Below are 22,899 nucleotides of genomic sequence, written 5' to 3'. Positions count from 1 at the left end.
GCCAGTGTCTATGGGTGGTGGTGACCACTTAACATCAGGTGGCCCATTTGCCCGTCCACCTATTTAAAAAGATTAAAGAAGACTAACAGAGCGACCAATAACAACGCGACCTTTATTGTCAACATAATAATGATCAACATAGCCCCAAAATGGCTCACTCATACTTCATTCACGTTTTATTTTATTTTTTATAAAATGTTATCTTAATCTGTTAAATAACTGTCCTACTTTCTAAAATTATTAGTTATAGGTAACAAATTTTAACGAATATTATAAATGCAAAACTACTTAACCGATCATCATGAAATTTGCAAACACGTTGGTATTAGAATAACTAAAAAGATAAAATAGTGTGTGACGAAGCCGTGTAGGTGGAAACTTGTAATAAATAAATATAAAGCGTAATTTCAATATAGCAGGATGACAATAACACTTAATCAATAATAATATCAGTCTTGTTATTAAGCTATCCAACAGGACCTTTTAGAATGTAGTGTGAGTAGAATTAAGACGTTGTCAAAAACTTAGGCCCAGTGAGAGTAGAAGGCGGTAGAAGTTTGCTGAGAATTATAAGATATGCTGATTTCTTTACAATGAATTTATCTTCCCTCCCTCTGTGGCACACCGCTGATGATACAAAGCAAAATCGCCATGCTGGGGATGGACGTTCGCTGCCACCTTAGTCCAAGGGATTACATCGAGGCTATTATAAAAACAGCTTCGCGGAAACTCGGAGTTCTGAACAAGGTGCGACATTTTTTCACGCCACAACAACTGTGCCTGTTATACAAAACACAGGTACGGTCTTGCGTTGAATATTGCTCGCACCTTTGAGATGGCTCCGCTAAGTACCTACTGGAGGCCTTGGACCGGTTGCAGCGACGTGCAGTACGCATTATTGGCGACGTAAAGGTCACAAACACCCTTGAACCTTTACAATTGCGTCGCGAGATAGCAGCACTGAGCGCTTTCTATCGACTGTATCACGGCGAGTGCTCTGAGGAATTATTCTCTCTAATTACTGCTTCCCCCTTCCTTCTTAGGTCCACGCGAGCTGGTTCTCGATGTCACCGCCTAACTGTGACATCAATTCCATCGCGCACAAAGAAATTTGGCAACTGTTTTCTTTGTCGCACTACCAAAAAATGGAATTCCTTACCAGCTCACGTGTTCCCCTCCTCTTACAACCCGGGTTCCTTCAAACGAGGCGTGAAGAGGCATCTTGCGGGCCGGCAAGTCGGGGACGGCTAGTACAGAACATTCTTCCCGACTGTGCTCGCCGTCGTCGCGTTTGGACTCTACTACCACTTACCATCAGGTAGAGTAGAGTCATTTGCCATCCCGGCGCATATAAAAAAAAAAAAAAAATAGCATTAAAAATAGCGAAAAATTACTAATTAAAACGAATTGAAATTCGGAGAATCAGAAGGTTGTTGGTTCTACTACATACGTGTCCCGCCCACAGCCTCTTCAGCTTACTAATCCTTTAGGCTATGCCGATAGCTTTGGTTCTCTGTCGGATCACCACATTCGATCCTTCAGAGAAACTATGGAGAGTCCATAGCTCGCTGAGCGACCTTAAAATGATGGACCAAATGCACCGTCAGTGTCCACGTCTCGGCTCCGTAGTTCATAACCGGTAAGATCTTATCTCGATATCTTTCATAAGAACTAATGCCATGTTTATAAAAACCACTTTGCAAATAATGCATTATTCTAGAACAAATTTGATTACCATACAAAAGGATGAGTCAACCTTAAAAGATAGACATATTATGCTATCGTGGTTTTTTTTAGAAGTTTTCAAGAGGAACAATTCCGTTATACATGATTGTTGTTTAACTATAACCGTTTATGTAGCGCACGCAACGAAAGCTCCCAAAAGAAATTATTTTTTCTCAGTGTTTGCGATATTTTTTATTGATGCTCCGTTCCTATTGGTTGTAGCGTAATGTCATTATAGCCTATAGCTTTCCTCGTAAAAGATCTATCGTATACTAAAATATTTTTTTAAGCAGTTCCTGTGATTAGCGCGTTAAACCAAACACTAACACTTCAGGTTTATAATATTAGTATAGATAAATAAAGTTTTCAGTGAGTTAAATAGTTTTGTTTAATCTGAATATTTGGGAATAAAAAAAAAATTTGTGCACTTGGTCATTTACAGAATTAACAACGACTTTAATGACGGGGGCATCTGAGCGGCAGCATCGTAGATCGAAGAGTCGTATAAAAAAAAAAAATTTTGGTTCAACCCATTTAAGTCACTATGAAATATATTAAGTCAAACTACAGGCATCACTGTAGGTTCAATAATAAAAAAAAAACGTAATATACTTTTTTCTAACCAGAATGACATTACATGATTCTTAATTTAAAATCAAAGACTTCCATATAACCATTTATCCCTTATCTATACTTACGCCTGAGCGAAGCCGCGGGCAATAGCTAGTTAAATATATAGTATCGAAAAACAAAAGAAATGTGTATTAAGTATAAGTATTGTTATTTTTTTTAGTCCGTAACATTTTTTTTTAAATAAGCTACTACACCCTTACCTAACAAAATATATTACAAGCGAATACAAACAGAGGTTTACCAGGTTCTTTTTACGAGGGAGCACAGTGTGTCCGCTGCCAAATCAGTAAAGCCGTTTCTAAGATTAGCGTGCACAAATGCACAGACAAACAGATAAACAGAAAAACATTCTAACAATCATTATTTTGGGTTCTATTGCGTTGATAAAGACTCCCGATAGTTGTTTTACTCATATATCTTCCATGTACAGACAGCGATCAGTTACATTTTTATGATATGTATATATAAATAGATTATATCCAACGCTATATCCAACCGAGTGGTTTTGGTGAATATTGTATAATCGGATATGAATTCTAATCGTACAGCCTGGCTGAACTGTCCTGTTCATTTCATTCTCGAGTATTTTGTGTCATTCATTTTAACATGACATCAATTTGCATAGGTATGCTCTTACGTTGCAAATATAATATATGGGAGATTAATTTAATGTTAATAAAGTTATACGTAAATAGCACAGATTTCATTCGATATACGTATATAATTTATAATACATTTCCATTTAAAAAGCAGCTAATTAACAATGTTAATGAATGTTATTTAAATTTTATACTTTTTAAATAACGATATTAGAGTCGGCGGTGGATTTGAAATTGCTTTGAGCCGCTCGTTTCCGCGCTTTTTTTTATCGCTTATTATTTAACTCAAGATAGAATAGAGAATCATTTTAATAGTTGTTTTCTTTGTTATAAATAGTTTAGCGGATATCAATGTCTTATATATAATATAATTTAATTGAATACAAAAATAATTTTAATAATTAAATGATCCTTTATAATACTCTAACACGGTCTGACTTTATTAACACGACGAACATCCAAGACAAGTAGGTTGCACAGAAGTATATGTCATGTTACAAGGGAACTCGTTATAACAAATCATACTTTAAATTCGAGGGGATAAATAGTACCTAACCATAGATGAGTTCCACTATCCACATGATTAATCATCGAATTTCAAATCGATTCGCCCCTTATATGTGTTATAAAATGGACTTTCAAGTTTGTTTACATACTATTTTGTTAATTACATACGAATGAGGCTACATACAATAATATAAATCAAGTTTTTTTTACAAATATAATATAACACAGACAATAAAGAATATATATATAGAAAAAAATGCATTTATAATGCATTTGTAATATATTTACAACGTATTTGAACATTTGAATATCATATATATCTAAAGCCATAAAAGAGTGTTGACATAAACTTGAACTAATGAACATGAAAAACGAGGTTGAAGCATAATAAGCTTGACACTTGTTTCGTATTTATCTTACGCGCGAAGAATGGAGTATAATAGTAATTCTATTTTTAACTTCAATTGAGAGAATATCCACAATACCTCGTCTACTAAATATACGTAGATGTCAACAACAGATTAAAATAGTTTTTTTTTGGTATAAAACAAACAATTTAGGTTATTCAGTATTGTTTTTAGTCTATATTTTATTAAGCGATACTTATCTTTTGTACTATTGTAAAAAAATCATATTACTTACTAATATTTGCTTCGTAAAGTAAAAGTAAGTAATATTCACAGGACAGCTGCTGTTTGCTTTAATAACTTTATAAAACAAGACATAATGTTCTCATTACACATTTTTCAATTGTTATTTTATCGGATCCCTACCTTACATATAGATAGATAGAGCCTTTAGCTTATGCTAATCAAAAAAGAAGAAGATATAAATTATGTTACTATAATTTATTTGTATCTGTTCAAATCTATAGAATATAAATGTCACATCATATATACAAATCACAAATCATATATTCAGCAAATACGTCACGTATTCATTAAATATTATATCATCAATTGTGTTGTGAATTTACTAATATTGCTCGTGTATATTTACTAAATTTTAAGCCAGTTTATCAAAACATTTATTAAATTTTATGGTAAATTTGTTGCTATATATATTTTAAATGACATTTATTTTATTTACAGCAAAATAAGTAATTATGTTACTTATACTACTTAATGTATCATTTTTCAAATATTTTAAGTTATTTTTGTGTAGCTACTCAACCAGTTATAGTACTCGATATATTTTGTGATTAAAGTGATACCAGTCTTCAACCTATTTTTAAACGCACAATATATCCGAAAAGTATTAAATAATAATAAAAAAAACATTTTTCTGCAATTTCCATTAAAAATATTATTTCCGGTCGATAAAAGTTTAATATCAAAGATGTGTAAACAATTAATATAAGTAAATAACTAAATTTTTATCTTTAAAATATTATATGTTTAAAATATGTTGTCGACGTGAACTCGCTTCTTTTATTATTGACCATAAATAGTTGTTTTGAAACAAGGATTTCTCTGTTCGACTTTATTGATATCCATTTATTTATGTTACTTTCTAGATAAATTTATTTTTATCAATATAGCTACATTTTAAATTGTATTACACATTTTAAATATTTGAGAATCGATGTTTACACTACCATGACAATAGATACAACATTTCAGCTAGTTTTTTTTAAAGTAATGTATATATGCAATGATTGCAAATACACATGAAAATGTGACATCACATATGCATGTGACATTACATAAGCGATTACGCTTAGTGATATCCTGCCTAGTGACGAGTGAGAAGTTATCGTTTAGTAGAAAAGTATTAATGCAGCATGCGCTCGAAATGTTATTGTGCGCAGTGTGTTTTAATATGTCACTAAGCACTGGAAGTAGCTATTTAAAGGGTCAGCAAGCGACACTTCGAAGTCGAATCTTAGCGAATCCTGTTCATTTTCACTAATACGTGTAATAGTATGTTTACACGAAATATATATGCGTGAGTGACAATTACTGAAAGTAAGAACAAGTAACTAAGCTCATGTGAACTAGCAGTGTACGTGACGCATATTGTATTAATTATAATATAAGAAATAATAAAATAAAACATTACATTATAAATTAATATTTATAGCTTTCACCCGTTTCACCTCGGACACGCAAAAAGATAATTGAAACAATAATTAATACCTAATAGTTATTTTGGTTTTGGTAACTTGCAAACCAAATAAATTGCTGTTAAATGCTGCTTGTAAAACTACCTATACCAACTTAAAAAAGTGGTTAATTTTAAAATTACAGACAGACACTTTAATATATTTATTGTTGCCTCATTATTTACTATCTATTTATTTTATAATATTTTAATTAATTATTTAAATAAATAATTTTAAATTATGATTCAAAGTGAATATTGTAGTAGCGTGAATAGAGTAGGTATATAGACTTTTTCATTTCTGTGGCCCATTTTTTCGTTTGCTTTCCTAAAATTAAATTAAAAAAAGATAAAGATTTAATATCCTTCTCTGGGCCAGCTCGGCTTGTATACATGTACGCGATGTTTAGTTATCAAGACTCTGAACTCGATATTATTATTAACATGCTACATTTGAGTGTGTTTTAAAGAAGAATATAAAAATTCTCATTTAGTTCATAACGTGACACATTTCTATCAAGATGTCCACTTTCTTAGACCCTTTTTATGATCAATTTAAGATATAACAAGGTTTTAGATGACATAGAAGTTCTTAAAACAAATATATTTCGCTATGATTTGGATCAAATCACAAAGCACCTTTGAATCAAACAAGAGCCAATCCGCTTGTGTTACAAGCTTATTTATTATAATTATATATTTTTATTATTTGATCTAGATTGTATTGTCACCTGCACCAAACATTAAGTAAAAACTATTTTAAGCTACAATAGTAAAACTTGGTCAATAACGGTGAAGTTAAATAAAGGTTTGTCATACACATGATGGATGATCAAACGAAATTGTGAAAACAATATCATCTACAAATGACACGGTAATTAAACTGCTCTCATAGACTAGCTGTTCGACTGTCTATTGTTTAAAAAATGCTTAGAGCCATTTGTTATGTAGGTACATTTTATTCTACGTAACCGCATCATATGTGTACGAACCGTAAATAGCCCAATGGATGGCCTATCTAGCTTATTCCACCACGCTACAATAAGTGAGATAGGTGAATGCTTATGCAGCACAATCTCATTCTTCACGACGTTCTTATTTATAGCCATAAATTTTAAACACAAATTAATTTTACCTTAAACTCATTGGTTTAAGTCACTGGTTTCTTACCACGTACTTATCTCGACATTTCTCGGGTTACATAACGTCTAAATATTTTTATTTAACTTTACTGGAAACATATATATATATCAACAAAAACGTACTAACGTAACTAAGTACCTTAGTAGTAAAATTTGTCGTATTTATAAGTTTTAAGTTTGAAGATCAAACATTTAATTTTTACAGGCTTATTTGTTTTAAGTAATGTATACTTACAGGGTTATAGCTATTCGTTTAATAAATACGTAATTCAGAATGTTCGTAATACGGCTTTGATACGCTGAATACCGATAGTGTTGTCATAGGAGTTTATATCGATGAAAATGCATTTCAACGTTAATCTTAAGCTTATTATTGTTTATCTTGAAGATGATTTGTAAACAACGCCGTATCGCCAATGGTATAAGTAGAAAAAATCCTTAATGACTGTGACCTATTTGAATTGTTTAGATTAATCCCAGGCGCTGAATTTCACCGCCGGGCATCGCGTCTAAATTCTAAATTCTAATCATACCATCTCGATGTCTGGAAATCCACTACAACAACGCTATTTTTAAAGTTTTTCTTGCCTCGCACAGCCACTCTGCGGAACCATATTTCCCGGTAACTTTTTCGAACCGTTATGACATAGAAGCCTTCAAGGAAAGAGCCTACTCATTCTTTAAGTTGCAAGTACTTCGGTGTTGCAGGTGTCCTTGGACAGATTTAATAACTTTCCACCAGGTGAGCCTCCTGCTTGTTTGCCCCCTTTTTATATAAAAAAAGTTTCTTCTAGTAACAACTTATTTAATTACAACTAGGCTCCTCACATCGCTATGTGACCAATGCCTTAGTATGTTTGCATCCTTCACATTCGAAATTGTTAATTTTGTTTACACTTTCATCACAAGCATATTTACAATAATATGCCGTGGCTCTGTATCGTAAACCCCCGATTGTGTACGTGAAATTAAAATATTTATTATATTCTATATCATTATTATCTTCTATCGCAAATCTGCATTAACAAAAGATTAAAATAAAGAATAATAAGTACACTAGTATATTTCGCGTGATTTGTGAAAGAACCCGCAATCATAAGATCGATTTTCGGTAGATTATTTGTTAGTCAACGTCAAAATACTGCTTTTATATTAGCATAAAATAATATATTAATAATCGTTCTAATATATTTCCCTAAATATCGGTTAAGAACCCCTAAATTTTTTGTTGTGCACTCGGCTTGAGAGGTAATTTTAAATACAAGTTAAAATTACATTCAAGTAGTATAAAATAGCTGTTGTATTTAGGCACCCGGCATTTTACACATTTACCTACTACATATATTAATGACCTAATAATATTAATGATGATAAAAATGAAATTAAACGATTTTTTTTTTCATTCAGTGATCAGAAATCGAAGCTCCTACGTGTTGTACATACAAGCACGCTGACCGTTGAGCTATTTTTTCAATTTCAACATACAATAGTTTTTTGATATTTCAGTTATAGCCACGCTTGGAGCTTATATTTGGTTTAGTTTGTAGTTTGCGTTCGAGGCTTAATATATTTTGTACAGTCGTACGTTTTTTTATGAAAAAAAAAATCGAATTATAGACAAAAATCCCCCTAAAAAAATTTCTGGACATCCCCAAATTTGGGGGGAAATCCACCAGGTTGGCACCACTGACTAAATTATCAATGCGCGTATCGCAAAAGAATCGCCCGCAATAACGATTGGGCGAAATGACGTCACAGCCTCAACTCGGACGGAGCAAGAATTATACGAGAACGCCTAAATTGATTTATTTATAAAAAAAAATTACATGATATAATCATAATTCTTTCACACATGTCATTATAATAATTTAAAGATTATTTCAGTACAAAAAAAAAATACATTTTTTAATTTACATCTTCCTAATTGATTTAGTTAATCGTATTTAAAATGATTTATATTATCTTTATGCTTATTTAGAGAATATATCGTATATTTAACTATGTTGTAATACTTATTCTGTACATTATAAGTATTATACAACAATAAATAATTAATTGATAATAAAAAAGCGCAACAACAAAAATGAAATACAATATACTGTAGAATAATATCAGGTGAATTTAAAAATTGTAATTAATGCATAAAACAAATCTTAAATATTTTATCTAAGAAATTTCCCCGACGGATATTATATAAGAACTCCATGAAGAATACCTACGCGGGCGAAGACTCTGAATTTGCCACGGAAACAGGGACCAAAAATATTATGTATGTTTATCGTAATTTTATTAAAAATAAGAAGTGTCATTTAACTACGTGTAAGTCACTAATTGAACTTTGTAGACGAGTAAATCTACCCAATTATGCAATAAATAGTCGCGCTTTAAATACAGTGAGGGAAGATTATGTACTCCAGTTACGAAGGTAAGCATTTGATTTGTTGGTTTCGTTTCGCTAGGTCGTTAAATGTTCTGACCACTCCTTTAATTAATATTTGTACTTATAGGACTGTTTACAGTGGCGTAGCTATCGTAGGGCTAGGTGGTGCAGTGCACCAGGACCCCGGAGCTCAGGGGGCCCCCTTACTTCAGCTTTGAAAAGAGAGGAGCATAAAAGAAAAAATGAACATCAATAATTTGACGAGCCGGTTGGCGTAGTTGGTAGAACACTTGCCTTTCACGCCTAAGGTTGTGGGTTCGATTCCCACCCAGGACAGACATTTGTGTGCATGAACATGTATGTTTGTCCTGAGTCTGGGTGTAATTATCTATATAAGTATGTATTTACAAAAAAAAGTAGTATATGTAGTATATCAGTTGTCTGGTTTCCATAGCACAAGCTTTGTACAAGCTTAATTTGGGATCAGATGGCCGTGTGTGAAAAATGTCCCAGGATATTATTATTATATTATTATTATAATTACCACGCCAAGCGTCCTCGATAAGCATGTGCTGTTTGTTATCGTTATTTCAGTTACCTATTTGGTAGTTTGGATGAGTACGCCCGTAGCACATTGGATCAGCGATAAGCTCACGTGCTTACGGTCGTGAGATCAATTCGACAATTCCACCCATCGACTTTTTAAACAAGTTTTCATTCGCCCTTGCCTTGCATCAGTTCTCATTTATAATATTAGCGATGTTTTCAACTTTCTGGGGTCTGGGACACATTATAATAGTTGACGCTAGGTATGTCGCTAACTGTTGTAATTCGTAATTCCCTACTACCAGCCTTATTTCACATTTATCCATCTGGCACCATATTCTGCTAGAACTCATTTTCCCTAAAAAAATCCGATGACATGTATGATACAGGTTGCACAACGATAACCCTCTATAATAACTCTCTACTTGATCAACGAAAAATAAAGAACATTTTTCTAAACTCAAGTTCAAATTGACAAATGAGCTACTATAGAAACTATAACATCTTATTATGGATTAATATTTATTTCATAACAGTATTAGTATATGATTACCAACGAACTTTACTCTCTCCGCATAATTACCAAACAAACTGATTGGTGGTTTTTTGTTGAGCTTCCTTTACTAAACATTGACAAGTAATGTAGGAAAATCTCAGTAAGTACTCCGAATTTATAATAAATATTCTGTATTTTCATGCACGTCGTTGTTTATTTATTCCCTTTTTCTTCTATTAAGCACCTAGAGATTCTACTCCTCATAGAGATGACGTATGGATTTAGCCTACTGGGGATTATACTTAGGGATAAGTTGAACACAGTGTTTACTATTCTTGTTTCTATCTATAATTTTGAACGCCAATAAAAGTTCAAGCTACGCGGAAAGAGGGAGCCTTATGCACCAAGGCCCTTGTCCACCTAGCTACGGCACTGACTGTTTATAGTTGTAAATAGAACCACAGTAGAGATTAATATTTTGTTTAATTTGTATTTTTAAATAAAAGGATCTTCAGTAAAAACAGGATATTTAATCATTTAGCTTTGATCCCTGGTCTTAGCGCCAGTGTAATCAACGTTTTTTAATTCACCTTAAAAATAACGGGATTTTTATTTTTTCTATTCGTTTAATTAAAGCCTAAAAACGCTTGGGACATCCCATTAGTCTGATTTTTTTAACAGTAGTGTAAAGCACTGAAACAACTCAGTGCTCCTAAAGTATAAAGTATTTCTATTAAACTGTAATATAACTGATTAGTCGATAGTATTGTATTGACCATGCCATGTATTTTTACAATGGGATCACCACCGCGTAATTGCGTACAGACACAACAAAATGTTTAGTTTGTTCCTTACTTTTTACCAGAGACAGATAGATGAAATTATGTCTATACACATTTAAGCTTAGTTATTTAAAAATACCTAGAGAATTGTACCGTTTACCGTCGTTCTTATGATGTATCCATAGATTTCGTATCACATTACTATGATGAATTGTGTAATCATAGTAATTAAAACTACCGAAAACACTCTGGGTGTTGAGGAGATAATATTGTATAATATCTGTATACAATACTATCTCCTCAAGTTCAACTCTAACAACTTCTTGATTCAGAGTTATCAAAGTAACTCATCATGCAAAATAGGATTAAAAAACTTCAAGAAGTGAACTCATTAAAAGGAACTTTGAAGCCCTATATTTCAAAAGTAAGACATTAAAATTAAAATGATCATTGAAGTTGTTCTATGATATTGTGGAATGGTAATGTTTTCTAAAGTTGAAGTACAAATAAGATAGACAACATCTTTTTTATTCTATTTGGATCATTGTAGTTTTTATTTAAAAAGGGAAGGCAGATAGATGCATATTTTATATATACAGATTTTTTTATGGAACAAATAGGCGGACGAGCATATGGGCCACCTGTTGGAGTGGTTACCAACGCCTATAGATATTGGCATTGTAAGAAATGTTAACCATCGCTGACATCGCCAATGCGTCACCAACCTTGGGAACAAAGATGTTATGTATCTTGTGCTTGTAAATACATTACCTCATTCACCCTTCAAACCGGAACACAACAATACCAAGTATTGCTATTTTGCGGTAGAATATCTGATGAGTGGGTGGTACCTACCCAGACGAGCTTGCACAAAGCCCTACCACCAGTAAAAATTTAACTATCCTTATCTCATAGACACTAACAGAAGTTCTTGCCATTCTTTGCACTGCACTTTCAAAGCGTTTGTGGTATCGCTCCTGCTCTCGCAACGGCAAAGTAAGCTTACTGGAGATCACTCAAGCGCTTGTGTTACGCTATTGTGCTGTATATGTGCTGTAACATTACTAAATAGCTGTCTTATCATTTAATTTAAGCATGTAGGTTAAGCAAGCACTTACTTTTACGTTAAATTATCTATTTTAGACAAAAGGGAGGCAGCTTATTGACAATATTTGTACTACATAATTTAAATACATTTCCTAGTTTATTAATAATATTCACTACAAGCAACTCAACTCGACTGCACAAGCGTTTGTTTTTGTTGTATAATAATGTAATTTATTTTTATAAATTAGTGGTCTGGTGGTGAATAGTAATATTTACTTGAAACGGAAAATGTTTTAAATTTATATTATATTTATTTTGATAAGGATCTGTTTGAGATAAAGTTATCGTTTATTTAAATTGTAATGCAGTCACACTAATCTGTGACACATAGTTTAATATAAGTTGTCGCGAACTTTTTTTATCTACAATTCGGTAATTCATAAAGATATATTCTCTCATAATTAAGTCAGCGTAAGCAATTTCAACACATAAATCACCTTTTACGACTTCATTAGAAAACATCAACATTTCGCTACTTATTATTTTTTAATAAATTTAAATTACGCACGATAGAAAACCTTCCGGAACGAATTATGTATATTTTATTAACAAACTGATATTCAAATACAAATGTAATCTTTCATATTATCATTTTCATATAAATAAAACATAAGTGCCTATCTGTTATTCCAAATAAACTGCTTCTTTTCAAATAAAATATTCCAAACAATATTTTTTTTATTTTGTCTGGCTGTCTGTCTGTCTGTTTGTCCAGGCTACTGAATTATTAAAAGAAGTATTTCAAGGTTCCGTTTAGTCTTTATTTTATCAAATTTATTTATAAAAACATACGTATTTTTGTTGTTATCTATACATATAGAATGACTTTTCCTGACTGATTCATCAACGTAGAGCCTAAACCAAAAGGGTTAGAAACTTGAAATTTTGACAGTTGATACATTTTATGCTGTAAGCACCCACTATGAAAGTATTTCTGGAAATTCCACCCGTAAAGGGTCAAAATATGAATTACGGTCGTATGGAAACGCTCTAATTCTCTCTAATTCCTGCTTCCCCCTTGCTAAGTCCACGCGAGCTGGTTCTCGATGTCACCGCCTAACTGTGACATCAATTCCATCAAGAACAAAGAAATTTGGCAACTCCTTTCTTTGTCGCACTTCCAAAAAATTGAATTCCTTACCAGCTCACGTGTTCCCCTCCTCTTACAACCCGGGTTCCTTCAAACGAGGCGTGAAGAGGCATCTTGCGGGCCGGCAAGGCGAAGGCGGCTAGTGCAGAACGTTTTTCCCGTCTGTACTGGCTGTCGTCGCGTTTGGACTCTACTACCACTTACAATCAGATGGAGTAGAGTCATTTGCCCTCCCGGCGAATATAAAAAAAAACTAAAATTAAATTTCATACACAAGCTTCTGATTAGAAATGAACAAATATGTATTTCATCATTTTTGAAAATGTACCCCTAAGTAAAATAGGAGTTGAAAGTTTGTATGGGGTTTCCATATTTTTTGTACATCAAAAATGATGAAGTCCCCAGAAGAATATATTTAATATTAAAGCTTCTTAGAAAAAATAAAATGAATGATAGTATAAAAATAAAAAAAATATATGTAGTCTGTTCTGCTTGTGTTTCTTGATTGAATTGACAAACATCTATTTTTTAGGTTTTATAAATTCCAATCAAACGAATAGATATTGTTTTTTGGTGAGCTAGCTTTATATATATATATATATATATATATATATATATATATATATATTATTTGTTTATCTGTGTGTATTCGCTAAACAAACTTCATTTAAGTACATACCTCTAGGTGCTAATACCGAAATGCAAAATACACATGTCTTAATATCAATATCTCCTAGGGAGGTATAAGTAATTCTTTTTTTATACGAACCTCACTATGTTAGTGATGTTTGTATAAAGAAAACGTATTCCATTATTGTCATGTGTACTCAATTCCCACAGATTTATTTTAGGATATGCTCGAGGAGAGGTAGTTTTCGTTCCAAGAATACCATACATGAATATATTATATCATTCGAATTTTAAAGTATATAGTTCCCTCTTAAAGTGTGCTTACCCATGACAATCCTAAGAGCCCAATGCCTGCGTTGAATATGACCGGTATTGATTTTAGTGAGAACTGTTATCACATGGACAGTTTTTATGCTGCATGCTCTATAGTAAGTAACTTAGTAATTTTAGCCCAAAAAGGAAATACCGCAAACGTCTTTTTTATGTTATAGATAGGCGGACGGGCAAATGATCCACCTGAATAAGAATATCTGAAGTAGAATATTTAATGAGTTACAAAGAGTAGCTTCGATTATTTAATATAAATATAGTTTTCAGTGACACGAATAGTTTTGTTTAATATGAATTGATATAATAAAAAAATGTATATTGCTACGCTTGCTCATTTACAGAATTAACTATATCCAATGGTGTGGATAGATGCCGTGGTATTTATTCAAGAGAATTATAGATCGGAGTATTTGTATAAAATATTTTTTTCTTCAAGCCATTTAAGTCACTTTAAAATATATTATGTCTGTTAAGGGGGGGTACCTACCCAGACGAGCTTGCACAAAGCCCTACCACTAGTAATATTAAGAAGCAAAAGTTAATATTTTAATCTCTCTTTGCATATCTATCTTTGCATATCTACCTTAACTCCTATGTTATAAATTACATGAATAGACTTCTTTTATTTACATAAAAAAATATTATTAAACATAAGTTGTTTGACACTAAACCAATGTACCGTATCAGAGATAGCATTGTTTACACTGTTCTGCTGTACTTGTTTTGTTTTAATTTTAAAAATTACAGAGGTATCATCAGCAAACAATACTATATCATCTTTATACCCTTCAAGATAGGGCTCGCGCACAGAAGCCGTTGACAGAACTCTAAGAGATCTAAGAAGCTCAGACAAAATATTATAGGAGTAGTTAGTTACCTACGTAATATCTACATATATATATATATATAAACAATTGTTCAACCAAAATAAGTAATGAATATAGCGACTACCTCTGTGGAATATTGCTTCCCACAAATTTCGCTCAGATATTATTTTTCTCACAAGCCTGGGCGCAACTGAATGCGAAGTCTTCCTACCGTGCACTCCACTCCACCCGCACATTAACCAATACTTTGAGCAAAAGACGCTTCTGGCACTTGCGTTATACCGATTTTGGTAATACTACAATTAAAAGACATATTTACGTGGTTAGTCTCTTGTTAACATAATGATCACGACAGTGTAATTGTGTCTTTATTATAAGTCAACATGCGGAAGCGTCTTTACATTGTATGATCTTGTTATATTGTTTTGAATGTAAAATATACGCATTTACGTGTTTAAGTCTTTTTAACTTCATCAATCAATGTAACCATCAATTGGTTGACTTGATTAAATTATTTGCTAATACATTTTAATTCTGCATTACTAAGTTTCTATAAGTCTAAAATAATATAAAAAATACTGGCAGATGCGTCTTTTTTTTACTGATTCTAAATATGGGAAAAATTCAATTTAAAAATGTTAAATGCGTCTTTTATCCTTACGAAGGCAGAATACTAAATATTGCTGTTTGTAACATAGTACATACGAAATATTTAGTGTAGTTAATGAGAATTTTAATTTTGTATAACTCCTAAGATATTAATTTAAATTAAGCATATAATTTAATGTTCATAATTCGAAAGGGCACCACAGTCGGTCAATTTTTATATAGTGGCTTTTTTATACATTAAAAACATTTAACAACTTTAACTTTTAAATATTAAAAAAATATTGTGTGGTCGGGATACGGTCCCCCCTTTGCCCCCCCGTCAGGGACGAAGTTCTTTGTGTTTGTTTTTAAACTCTCTCTCTAAATATCACACTCTCTTTAAACAGATAGCATGAATTCGCTCGCATTAATAATCGTGTATATAACTGAATACCTAGTAATGTCCTCAGGACCGATTTACGCCGCGGCGGCTAATCTCAAGAGAGATTAGCCATCTGCGTAGGACATATGCACAAGTGTGTACGCAAATACAAGTGCACTCTCTATTCTCTAACTCTCATAATCCGAACGGCTTTAAGTGGTTTCCGAAGCTCGGGAATGTACACACCAACACCCAGACTCCAGCCTGCTACTGAAAATTTTATACCGAAAAACCCAAACATTTTTATTGGTCCGACCTAGGATTTGAACCTAGGACCTCGGGGTCGGTGGCTTTATATCTAGCCACAGACAATGAGGTGAGTAACTTCTTTGTATTGTAGTCTTATAATACTTAAAAAGAAAAGTTTTCGTTTAATTATCTTTTTCTTTTATTTTGTAGCCATTGATTTATTTGGTAATTATTAATATTTAGTTATATATGTATATATATGTTATATATGTAATAGTATGTTATCAATAGCAAAAAAATGGATGAAATAAAATTATTTACAGTAGATATGCCGCGACTATCTCTCATTAAACAGGGTAATATAACTTTAAGTATTGTAAGCTACAATGAAAGAATTAATTTCTAGCCATCTCAACAAGGACAAAAATGTATTTCCATGAAACAATTCGTTTGTAAGGAATTTACCAAAACTTCGTCATGCCTTGATGCCTACCGAGGTGCCCCTTGCGTGCGCATGCCTACTTCGCGCTTTCTAAGAATTCTTTACAAGCCGTAAGATAAGAACCTAAATAATTTAAATATAAATGCTTATATTGAGGATTCAGTAAATAAATTTAATTGATGAGAATTTCATGGTATTTGCCCTGAAATTCTTTAAAAAGTTCTGCTATTCACCAATACGAACCCGCTCAAGCATGTATTATAATTTATAAGATAAAATAATAATAATGCCTAAAAATAAGCAGCATGTTATATTGCAATTGTTAATTACTCACCCGAGATATGATTTTCAACAAAAATAGTCTACATCACATAATAATTATCAAATAACATTTTATTTTTAAATAAGTTTAACAACATTTGTTATTCAAATTGCTTTTAAGCTTGCCGTTATGTGAAAATTATAGACGTACATATGTATATGTTATATATTATGGTTATAATTATACACAAATCTATTTATAAAATTCAAAAGATGTAACGTCCGCAAAAAAATCACGATGATGTTTCCTTCTGTGGGTAGATTTTCTTAATTGGTTATTATTTTTGCATATTTATGCATGTCATTTAAGATGAAAAATAAAAATTGATTGCAACTTTATATCCTAAAAAGAGTTCACAGCTATATTGTACTCTTTTTAAGTTGTTGAGAACAATGACCTACTTTCATTTTAATGTCAAGACAATTATCATTTTCCATGAACGAACATAATAATTAACTATGCAGAGTGAATCCTCGTTATTGTCATAATAGAGCTAATTTACGATTGTACAAGATTACAGTGGTATTTGAATGTATCAAAGTGCAACGTGATTAATGCTCGAATTCAAAAATATACTCATCATGAGCTCGGCATTAACGAAATACATCTTAAGGGAATCTGCATATGTCGAAACCTGCCAAATGTATGTCCACCAACCTCTAGTGGAGTGCTGTGGTAGAATAGTTTCCATATCTTTTACTTAAAGGGCTCCCCTTTGGAAGTAATTACTTTAGTGTAATATAAGCAAATAATTATGATCAATATTTACAAAACCTGGTCAAATAAAACATTCCTTTAAATATTTTATAGTAAGATTCCATGCTTCCGATTGGATAAAACTTGAAAATATAATACAACATTCGCAAAGCCTTTTTAAAATCGTTGTTTTAGTTTCTTTCTAATCTAATAGGTGAAGGTCTTTATTGATTTTTCTTTGCAATATTTTTTTCCTAAGAGTAAACATTCCTAATAATTAAGCTAAGTGTGCATTCGCCTAATAATTTAAGGCATTCGCAGGTAAATAAATTAAAAAAAAACGCATAAGCACACGCAAAGCATAAAATATTGGACAATAATTTGAAAATGATTAATTGACGTTATATAGTAATAAAAAGAAAAATTTGCAATTATTTTTCAGAACCTTCATTCAATCTCGATCCATTAATATTTGATGTAACATCCGTCGCCATAAGTATATAGTTTTTCTTGATTATTTTAAAAATCTTTTCAGTATACATTCTATAACATCTTTGAAATATATATCGTCGCAGATACAATTTATTAACAAGTTTTTCATATTGACGGACATCTTCCATCTCTTTCTGTTGGTCTCCTTCTCTCTTTCTACTGACTTTTGCGATATCGACGGCCGCACTTACATAAACGAATCTATGTCACAGAAGCGGGCGGAATACTGCAATACCGAACACATGTCTGCGATTGACCATTGTAAATGGTTACTGTGTAGTTATTAATGACAAAACATTAAGTAACATGACTACTTTTTAGTTTTGACACAACTTCATGCTAACGATGTACATACCTGGCGGTGGTGTATATGATGGTAGATCGTACAGCAGCGAACGAGTGTAAGCAGGTCGCAAGGTCGCCCCTCCTCATCTACCTTCACGATTAGCTGTAGCTCATCGCAGACCCGGGGCCACCGTCACCGATTGATTTTTTTAACGCGATCTGGACACACATGGAGGAACGACCTAGACCCGGCGGCGGCGGCGGGGAGGCGTATACGTAGGTCTGTCGAGGCCGCCGAGCGCGACCGCGGCACTCGCGCGTTTAATCCTAGTCTAATTTCGGTCGATGCGATGGCGGAGGAGACTCGCGCATGACTACAGCAGGAGTGTGGACGCCCTGGCAGGGTGCGAGCGAAGCGTCGAGCGCACTAGGACGCGCACGATCGATACCGCTAGGCGTGCGCTGCGGCTCACCCAAAAGCTTACTCACACAGACGCAGAAAACACCCTTTTTCAAACGATGACGTTGAGAATCGACGTCATAATGAAAGAGTAAGCTCTTAAAAGCGCACGCGACTCAGAGCGGGCGCAGAAAATACATAGCAATTTATAACGATTGTAAGGTTGGTGCGCGTCTATTTTAAACGATATAATGATGAAGAATAATTAAAAATGTTTGTTTAATTTCTTGCGTGTTTTATTAAACTAAAACATTATATTCCTTGTTTCACAGATTGTGAATGAAAGTTTAGTATTTTTCAATTTTACATGCCAAGTTTCATAAAATAAGTAAATCCATAACTTATTTAGTAATAACTAATAAAAAATATATATATAAAGATCTGAAAACATCGAAAATAATTGTTATTGAAAGAATTTATAATTTAAGAAAAAGAAAAACATGGTTTCGTTGATATCGTTGATCATATATATATGATAAGAAATATATGGAAATATATAAGATATATATAGAAACGCATATAGTATATTATATTCGTAGTATACGCCATAGAGTGGCGGCGCGACGGAGGAGACATGACGGCATTAGAGAGCGTCATGCCGTCTGCCGACACGACATTTGAGTACTTAGGTCTTGAGATATCGGGTATCATCAAGGTGAGCGAATAGATATTTAACATTAATGATCTTGTCTTCGTAATTATTTTAACTATAATGGGCTTTGTACAACCTAATTCTAGATTAGACTCTAGAGTGTAATCTGTCTTATTATTTGGTGGAACGATTAATTAATTTTTATTGTATTGGCATAGCTTACACCTCGGCTTACGTAGAATTCGTTTTGTGACACAAATCTTTGTTTTGCTGTTTTATGATACTGGATTGAAACTATTTTAAATTAATGTTACTAAATAATTAAAGCCCGCCAGAAAACTTCTAAGCCTTTCAATCGGCAATGGCCCAGCGTGGTGGAGACTATGGCCTGCCTTAGAAAGCAGCCTTAGCCAGTGGGACAGCTTATAAACATCGCTGAATTTTTATTATTATTTAGGTTTTCATGCCCTTGAAATTACGATTTATCACTACTGTTTATTATAAAAGGGAGTACTTGTTCGAATTTCTATCTTTGAAAATGAGTAATTGTTGGATGAAGCTGTTGAAAATCTTATTTATCTTATTTATTATTAATCTCATTATCTCTAGGTACATAGATACTAAGTATATAAATCTACACATTACTTTCTTCAAAAATTATAAATATTCGTTTAAATAAAATTTCACCCGTTGGGGCTCGAAATCACTACCTAGGTACTCGAAAAAAGCATGAAATTACAGTTCATTTTTTGCATGAAAAAGAATATTCGTGTATACAATTATATTATGACAAACGAGCGCAACATCCCTATAACATACCATCCTACCTACCATCCTAGGTACTATATACTGTAAATGGAGTTTTCATTTCCTTATTCTATATATTCCTTATATTCCTACATTTTGTAACATGGTACTCATTTGTCCATTTTTAACTTTAAATCTGAAGAACTTGCACACTAAACTTGATCGGTCGTTGAAATAAAAAAATGCCCTTCCTTCGGGTTCAAGCTTTCTTTATATCATATTTCATTGAACAAATTTATTTAAACACATAGATAGAATTATATTATTAATATAAATTTATATCAGTATAACCTTTTTTTAGGTGAGCAAAGACTTAATTGCATAGTTATTATTATTATTTTATAGAAATTATAATACACAGTTTAAAAATAAATTAAAAGTGTGTAAACCGTGATAGTTATTTTCTAGCGATATTAGAACAATACCACGCCTTAAATTATAAAGCACATTTTTTTCTCGACACTTTTGAAGCGTAAACTTTTATATTAAAAAATAAAATAAAAAAGAAAGGCCTTTAAATATAATGAAATATTATTGAACCAATGCTATAAGATTAGATTTAAAAGTATGAATGTCTAATTAAGTTTATTTCTTATAATAACAGGTTAATTACCTTTAAAATTTTCTTTGCCCGCGGTTTCACCAGCATATATTTTAAAAAAATTACGAAGAGCAGACTTATAATATTTCAGTATATACAACATTTTTAGTTTTATTTTCGTGGGATATTATGGGATATTCGTTCCGATTAAAACTTCGCTGACATTGAAAACATCATTATTTCGCGAATCCGTAGCAAATATCATAGATTATTCAAGATCTCGACCAATGATATCGCGTCAATTGATATCGATGACCAATGATATCAGTGTCAAAGTTGTTTATTTGGGTTTACTTATCTTGTGGTTGGAATACGCTATAGAACGGACGCCGCAAACTTGATGTTTGCGCCATGCTTTGATGCCGATGGGCAACAACTCATTTAGTCACTCGCCTACACTCATCGCGACCGTACCTGCCGAAACTCTGACAAACAGCACTTCAAACATGCTGTCTTGCATGTTACAAACATGTAAAAATCAAACTACTGCGAAGAAAAGAGAAGTGTGATTTTTCATCGGTAACTAAACAAAACAGCAACTAAAACTAATTTTTGAACATTATTTTCTACTGTTCCCGATTTTATATGAAAATCATAAATTGGACACGTAGGTACTAAGGGTTAAGTACAATATAACTTGGTATAACTGATTATTTTTAGCCGATTGACCCAATTGGCAGAAAATAAAAAGTGTCGCGTCTATGACGGTGACATCGCATATATGACTCATTAGCCCTTTCCCGCGCACCCGCGCCTGCTACACAGGTTTTTTTCGCATCGTCTGTTCTAGTACGTTAGTACATAATATTTTTAAGATCAAAATGATTTATTCAATATTGAAGCATTACACTTGCTCATTGATAGTCAGACTAGAAACTACCACCGGTTCGGAAAAGAAACAACCAGTCCTGAGAATAACCAGCGAAAGAATCTCAGCGGGTTTTTTTTACATGTTTCATGTTTCCTTTACAAAAAAAGAGAGAAATAACCATGCGGCGATAGTCTCATTCCCAAGGTGTGCTTGTGGTGTCCCATGCATTCATTAATTGTATAATAACCTTTAGCACACAAGCGTTCCTTAACAATTTTTTTAAATTTGGCAACTGAGGCATATTGAACGCTTTCGGGGATCCTGTTGTAGAACCGTATACATTGCCCTACAAAAGAGTTACTGACTCTATGCAGTCGAGTAACTGGAGTAATTAATTTGTTCCTTGTACCAATGTTATGAGTATCATATTTTCTCACAAGATCATTAATATTTTTCCGTAAATACTTAACATTACATAATATGTATTGAGAAGCAACAGTTAATATTTTAATTTCTTTAATTTTCTGTCATAGAGATTCTTTAGCTCCTAGGTTATATATTGCAAATATTATTCAGATGTATGTATATGAAGTTTTTTTAGAGAATATATACATATAAACGTTTTAACACTTAAAAACATAAATAAAAAAATTACTATTCGTTTGTTGTAATTTGTAAAACCTTTAAAATACATGTTTATCAATTTAATCAATAAACGCAAATAGTCAATTTCATGCAGTTCAGAATATTTTTTTCATACTAATGTTTCCACCCCATTTCTTATGTTGATTTTCTGTAAACCACGAAATACGTATGCATTTATTTTTTCAAATAAACTTTATATTAAATATCATTCTTCTTACATTAAAATTGACGGAGTACCCATACAAACTTTCAACCGCTATTTTACCCTCTTAGGGGGTAGAATTTCAAAAACGCCTAAATACATATTTATTTATTTCTAACCAGAAGCATGTATATGAAATTTCATGCCTCTAACTTTGAAAATGACGTGTTTCCATACGGGTTCATCCCTTATTTTAAGCCGTTAGGGGTGGAATTTCCAGAAATTCTTCCTTAGTGGGTGCTTACAGCACAAAATGTATCAACTGCCCAAATTTCAAATTTTTATCCCCCGTAATTTAAGCTCTGCGTTGATGAATCAGTCATTATATATGTTGTAGCATTGCATTGATGTATTTTATATTAAAAAGGTTTTCGTCTGACGATCACAATTTATATCTAGATTTTGCTGCATTGCATCTCGTTGTAATG

General features: G+C 32.5%; 1 protein-coding gene across 2 annotated transcripts in view; it reads right to left on the bottom strand.

The window, feature by feature from the left end:
* LOC126780721 (glucose transporter type 1) overlaps window positions 1–18,707 on the bottom strand; it is a 46,930-nt gene extending 28,223 nt beyond the window's left edge. For both annotated transcript variants that reach the window (XM_050505378.1, XM_050505379.1), the window contains exon 1: window positions 18,424–18,707. The gene's annotated coding sequence lies outside the window, so the exon portion shown is untranslated. The remainder of the gene's footprint in view (window positions 1–18,423) is intronic.
* Between the last annotated feature and the right edge of the window lie 4,192 nt (window positions 18,708–22,899).

Source organism: Nymphalis io, chromosome Z (genome assembly GCF_905147045.1).
Source record: "Nymphalis io chromosome Z, ilAglIoxx1.1, whole genome shotgun sequence".
Lineage (NCBI taxonomy): Eukaryota > Metazoa > Arthropoda > Insecta > Lepidoptera > Nymphalidae > Nymphalis > Nymphalis io.
This window is presented reverse-complemented; position numbering and strand designations above follow the sequence as displayed.